At 52.9% G+C, this 6880-nt stretch overlaps 1 non-coding gene across 1 annotated transcript; it reads right to left on the bottom strand.

Annotated features, from left to right (window-relative positions):
* Window positions 1-6520: 6520 nt before the first annotated feature.
* Window positions 6521-6626, bottom strand: LOC117071688. The gene has a single exon (XR_004432444.1). It is a non-coding gene; the product is annotated as a U6 spliceosomal RNA (small nuclear RNA).
* Window positions 6627-6880: the final 254 nt, after the last annotated feature.

Here is a 6880-nt window from a genome sequence, read left to right on the forward strand (position 1 = left end):
CCTCTGCCAGCTTCCGCAGAACCCCTGGGACAGCTCTCCCTTAGCCCGGCAGGGACTCAAGAAAACCGCTTCAGAGGACCCGGGGAGCTGCTGGGGAAAGAGCTGCTGTTGTTTTGCATTACAAGCTTCCTCGGGGCAATGTTATTCATGCCGAAGGTCCCCTGAGTGGCTGATGACACCCTCATAGATGGGCTGGTCCCCACAGATGAAGCTTCTGCTCCAGCTCTGCCCAGTAATTGCCAAGGCTTGCAAAATTTTAGATGTCTATTAGCTGTTTTAAATTGAGTGCTAATCAGATGATGACATTGTTACCAGGGCAGTCTCTCAGGTCTCTCTTTCGCAGAAGGAACCATCTAATCCAACTCCCTTATTTTTTCCAGAGGAGGAAAATGACCCTGAGATAAAGGAAGAGACTTGCCCAGGGTCGTAACTAACCTGAGTTCTTTTTTGCAATGGGTATTGGGCTGCACGTGTGCACATACATATACACCTCTTCTCGCACTCTCATCTCTACATGAATTGACTGGGCCTCCTGGCTCCTTCCTCTCGGTTCTGAAGCACTCCCTGCCAGTGTTCTGGATGGGAGACTGGGGACCAGAGCTCCTCTCCTCTATCCCATTCCCAGAGTGCCAGAAAACTTCATTCTCACATGGTTGTTACTGCTCCTGATCCACGAAGTGACCTGGGGCTTTACTGAGTGTCACAGCCTGGTCTGGGTCATGGAGATGGAGACACTCAGGGTACCCTTTCATTTCTCCCAAACCCAGTCCCAGAAACAACTGGGTTAAGTGGAATGAGACCTCCCAACAGGAACTGCCCAGGGCATCCCATGGCAGCAAACTAGACCAGTGCTACTCAAAGTGTGGTCCACAGACCAAACAGCTGCATCAGCATCACCCGGGAACTAGTTTGAAATGCAGACTCACAGGCCCTATACCCAGCCTACTGAATCATAATCCCTGGGGGAATATAGGGGAGACTCTGTTTCAACAGACCCCTTGGGGTTTTGGATACACGCCTGGGTTTGAGAATGACAGTCTACATCCAGCCCACCCCTGAATATCCTTCCCAGATGTAGAAGTCTTGAGGCTATGGATCCCAAAGGTGCGAAGGCTTGGCCTAAAACAGAGGATGCCGGGAAAATAGAAAGCTCTGGTACCCTCCCTCTCAGCTGCACAGCCTTACCTCCCACACTCCTCACCACAGTTTCCAGCTCCATGCACACAAGACCCCTCCCTGTTCCACCACGCTCCGAGCCTAACCTGTTCCCACTGCCAGAAATGCCTGCCCCAGCCCACCTCCTCCCCACCCTGATGGTTCAGTCCCAACTCATGTCTCATTTGCATCTAACCAGAGTTGCTCCTGGCCTTTTCCAACCAGAATTCCTTTCTCCCTCCTGAGAGCTTCAGTAGCACTTTAAAAAATAGTACTCCTCGAGCAAAACTCTATTGCCTGTGTTCTCTGAGCAGTGCAAGGGTCTTCTCTATACTCTGAGTTCCTAGAGGCTCCACCACTTCTGGCAATGTCTGGCCACAGTAGGTATGCAATGCATGCGCGTGTGTGTGTGCACGTGTGTGTGTGTGTTGAACTCCAATTGCACTGACTGTGGGGTCTCCAAGGATCAGGGTCTGTGGCAAACTGTGTGTTTGCTCCAGACCCACAGCAGATGCCATCATTTCACAACCAGCAAGGGTGCCAGGCTCCCTTCACCTTTCCTCCCTGGGGCCCCTATGGGTTGACCTCAGGATTATCTCTCAGGTCACGTCAGGGAGCCCTGGCTCACCTTTCCTCTGCTGGTTTCCCCTAACACCCACCCATGCCAGCCTCTGGCTAACCCCACCCTGTTGAGACACGTCAGGCTGGGCCCAATGCCTGAGGCACACATGGGGGCAGCTGTGCTCAGTCCAGGAAGATGCCTGTGGTGTGACCTCCTGCATCACTCCTGACCCAACTCCATAAAGCTTGTCCAGGGTGCTCACACAGCTCTCCTCTGGGCCCCACACAAAGTCTGCTCCTTCCAGGAAGCCTTCCTTGGTGCTCTGACCTCGGAAGCAGGAGCTGTGGGTTCTCTCACATGCCCCCATCCCACATCCCAGCAGGCTCATGCCCAGATCCTTGGTGCCCCAAGACTGCAGAGACATCCTTAGCCACAAGCAGGGAAACTTACCTGCCTGAAGGCAGCAAGTTGGCCCCATGGGCTGCTAGCTCCACATCCAGAAACAAACTTTATGAAGTCGGATCTTATTCTGACTCCCACCCACCCCCACTGTCCCCCACTTTTCTGAGTTCTGCTCACTGGCGGGGGTGGGGTGCTCACCTCACTTGCTCCCTGGTGCCTCAGGGAGCTTGCACGTGCTCTCCCCTCTGCCAGCGATCCCCTTTCCCTAAGCATTTCAAACACAGCACTGGAAACTAGTGCAGCAGATGCACGGACTTGGCTGGGAGTGGGATGGAGAAGGAGGACAACTGAGCAATGAAATGGCAGGACATGGGAAAATAAATAATAAACAGCAAAAGTGCTGTCACTAATCTGCTGGGTGACTTTGAGTGAGTCCTTTTCCCATTCTGGGCCTGAGAGATAAAAGGCTTGAGTTCCATATTGCCACAGCACCCTGCTCCAATCATGAGAAATAATACAGTGACGTGTGCATGGAGGGGGAGGGCCCGTGCGTATGTGATAGAGAGAAAGAGATGGAGGGGTTTCTCCAAGCACACATGGGACCCTTTTAACCAGGGTCCCATGTCTGCTTCACCTTCTTTTCTTTAATCCCCAGAGATGTGACTTGCTCAGTGAACTGCCACTGAGTGCTCCTTGGGTGCCTACTGGTGTCAGGTCCTCTGCTGGGGCCCTGCTTCTTACAGACGAGTCCCTCCCTTGAAGGTCGTCATGCCTGACGACCATTAGCAAAGCCTTCCTGTGTCTAAAGGATCACTCACTCCTGTTTGCTCAGAGCTTAGGACACACAGTCTCACTAGGTTTGGAAAGTGCCCTGCGGTGGAAGGTACGTCACTGGCATGCAAATTGGGAGGCTTAGATGGCGGATAAAAGATTGGTTTGTGTCATAGGCAACCCCAGCCAGAGTGGTGTCTTGTTACCATGTCTCTGGGCTGGACTTGGTGCCCCTGGAATGTGAACTAGATGCGCAGTGAGGTTTCCTGTTGATACTTGTCCTGGCAGAGTGGTCCACTGGCTTAGCTGCTTCTCAAGTTGCACAACACCTGGGCCTCCCAGCGGGCGCTGCTGGTGCTGGAAGGGAGAGAAGCCTCTGCCTGCAGGGCCAGTGCTCTCCTCTGCCCACTGCCCGAGGTGAAAGGTGGATTCCCGGCCAGGCCCAGGTCAGGAGGTGACCGGGAATCCAGGAACTCCTCCCCAGGAACTCCCCTTGGCCCTCCAGGGAGGGGCCTGGTTGCTCAGAAGGGCACATGGCAGGGATGACACTGGCAAAGCGGGGAATGGTGGGAGGCCGGGGAGGAGGGAGCCACACTGCCGTCCCCTCCTCAGGGGAAGGTGTGGAGCAGAGCCACCAGCCTGCCTGAATCCTATTATATGCAGGGCAACCGGTGAAGACCTTTCCCATATTTGATGTCGGCCTTACTGTGTAACTGAGAGGAAAGGTGAGGATGTGGGAGAGGAAGTGACTTGCCCTGGGATTGTTTTTTTCCAAAGTTCAGGGATCTGACCTCTAATCCAATGTCCTGTCTGAAGGGCTGTTGGCCTGGTCAGAGCTCCCCAGAAGCTGGCAACAGGCAAATATGCCTCAGTTCAGGAGCGCCAGGGGCAGCCCGGGCTATCATGGCCCATTTAGAGGGCTCAGCTAACTTCAGGGTGTCCTGAGGCCACCAGCCTGGCTGGGAATACTCTCCTGCCTTCTTTCCAGCCTTCTGTGGGAGCTGCGTCCAGCTGGGCAGTGACTCAGCAGCCCTCATTCCCACGTGTGTGGGAGGGCAGGCCTCTCTCCCCGCTGTTGGCTTGGCTCCGTTGGCCCGTCTGGGGGTGCCCCGGCGGCCAGCCTGCCATCAGCAAGGCCCTGGGACTTTGGCCAGCCTTCCCACAGCTCAATCACAGAGTTTGCTCTCTTTCTAGCCCTCCAGCCTTTCCCCCTGAGACTGGAGGGCCACTTCTAAGTTCTTCTGGCCACCTCAGTCGTCACTCAGCCAGGGAGCCAGGTTGTGGGTGACTTCCTTAGCACTGTCCCGGAAACCCTGTGCTGTCCTCAGAAGCAGCCCACCTCCCAGAGCAAATAGCTTGTTTGCCAGGCTCACCGGCCTCCCCGCCTGCTCAGAGTGCGTCCTGTGGTGCATGAAGAGAAGGAATTGAGCAAAATGCAGGCAAGAAAACCAGGGAGGGAAGTGGATCTTGGCTGGACCTTTAACAGGATGTATGGGAGGATGAGTTACGGTGAGATCGGGCAGGTAGGGCACTAGCTCATCTGCTCACAACCAAGAAAAACATCACCCCACATGCCCTGGCTCCAACCCCAGGGATGGCGCACTGGCGGCATTGGCATAGCTGTGGAAGCTTGAGCAAGGCTCGTAAATTCTCAGACTCCGTTTCCACATCTGTAAAATGGGCATGCTAATGCCTGTCAGCCAGGTTTGTTCGACACAACACATACAACCCTTTTACTAAAGGGCTTGGTGGAAGGCCTGCTCCAACATGCTTCAGACGTGGAGATTGCTTTCCATCCTAGATGTGGGTCCAACAAGATTTCTGCAATCTTTTATTAGTCTCATTATCCTGGGACCCTGTGGGAAAGGACCCATGAGGGGCCTTACAAATGCTGCAAGTGCCGGCCGCTGCTGCTGGTCTTCCCAGCAACTCTCAGGGAAGCAGGGTAAGTGAAGAGCCTGGGTTGGAAACAGGAAATACTTTGCTAGCAGTCATTCCATAAGTTAGGAAGACTACAGGAATTCTTATGGAGCACCAACTATGTGTCAACCACTAAGAGAGACACTTAGGGATACTGAAGTGCCTAAGACATGGTCCCTGCCAAAAATAGGCCCATGTGGCAGAGGAAGGAAGGAAAGAGAAGGGAATATGCAAATAACCTCCACCCCAGATAGGTGAAAAGTAGGCTGCGCATGAGGTACAGACACCTTATCTGGGAAATCCCAATGCAGTGAGAAATCAGGGCTGCTCCAGGGGAACAGAAAAGGCTGCACGGAGAAGGAGCAGGAGTTTGCAGGGTGGAGAAGGGAGAGACATGGTTTGAAGGTCCCAGGGGCTCCAGTAGGGAGCACGTGCCTGGGCTGACCAGGGGGCGGGGTCCTAGAAGACCCAGATGTACTGAGGCGTCTCCATGCCAGCATATGTGGCTCCACAGGTATTGCAAGACCCCCATGGGGTGTCGAGACACATCCTATGACCTAGATCTCTGCCTTCCAGGAACTGGTTGGGTGAGATGAGACTCATCCTGGGCATATGTAGAGAGCAATTTTTACCAGCATGTCTCCAACTGCAGGTGTGGCCTATGAGATCTGATGTCACTTCCCTTCTCAGGTGACCCTGCCAGCCCCTGTGCAAAAGGGGACATAGGCACACAATTTTGCACATTGTTTCCAGGGGCTCAAGGACATCCCCTCACCAGCCCATCTCCTTTGAGGAACCCTCAATGTGGTTCAACTCCTGGGTTTTGCAGATGAGGAAACTGAGGCAGAGAAAGAATGTGCCTTGCTGAAGGTGTGTGGTGACTCAGGATGGAACAGGCCTAGACTTTTGGCTTCTGCCCCAGAGTTCTCCCATGGGTGCCTGCTGCAACCACCTCCTCAATCTGTGCCTCTGCTCAGCTGCAGTTTTCAGCATCCTGCCTCAGGACAGAGGGGACAGCATGTACTTTCTATCCCTCTCAGCCATCGTCTCTTCCCGACCCAATCCTCCCCTCTTGGTGAAACTGCCTTTGCACTTTCTTCCCACGAGCATGGTCCCACTGGTTCCCTGCATCCTGGTGCCCCATTTCTGGGAAAGGCTCCACCATGACTGTACTCACCCAAGTTGCACAGGGACATCTCTCCCCTTCTCCCCCTGCTCCCCTTCCGCAACCAACTCCTAACTGGACTGGCCTCTCGCTCAAACCCAAACCCAGTTCTTACTATTTATCAACAGGAATCCAGGCCCTCCTCACCTCTTGCTGAGGCCATTATCACAGCCAGAAAAACATTTCTAAAGCACACAAACATGTCATTGTTCAGCTTAAAATCTTGCAGAGGTAGCCTATGGCCTTGAAAATTAAGTTCAAGTCCTCAGTGTGGTCTACAAAGCCCCCCATGGCCGGCACAGTCCCTCCTTACCATGTGCTTACATCCATTCTTGGCACCAGCTTGGCAAATGCTCCATGCCCCCAACCCCCTGAAGCCCATTTGCTCCTGCTGCTCTTCCTATCCAGAGCAAGAATATGTGCATAGACCAGCTTCATACCCTTTAAACTTGAGGTCTGCTTGCGTGCTTGTTTTTAAAATTCAGTTCCCTCTCGACAGCGATATCTTAAAGGGGTCCATCCACTTTCCCACTTATGGGCTTTTAAAAATCTATATGGAACACTTCATGAATTTTGTCATCCTTGCATAAGGGCCATGCTAATCTCTGTATTGTTCCAAGTTTTTAGTCTGTGTGCTGCTGAAACGAGCACATTTATGGTTTCGGAAGATAACCTTAGAAACTTACACACAAGATAATCATATGTAAACACCCTTCCACAGCAGTTTTCTTACATGAGCAGACACAATTTTTTACATATAAGTACTTCCAGGGCCTGAAATTAGAGTCAGGACAAAGTGTAAATACAAGTGTCTATGACTAGCAACATGCACTGGCTCATTTGCTGATGAATAAGTAGCTGAACCCAGAAGCTCAACCTAAAAATTTAACAGGAACAAGGGCTGA

The sequence above is a fragment of the Trachypithecus francoisi genome, unplaced genomic scaffold, assembly GCF_009764315.1.
Source record: "Trachypithecus francoisi isolate TF-2019V2 unplaced genomic scaffold, Tfra_2.0 Lachesis_group3, whole genome shotgun sequence".
NCBI classification, from domain to species: domain Eukaryota; kingdom Metazoa; phylum Chordata; class Mammalia; order Primates; family Cercopithecidae; genus Trachypithecus; species Trachypithecus francoisi.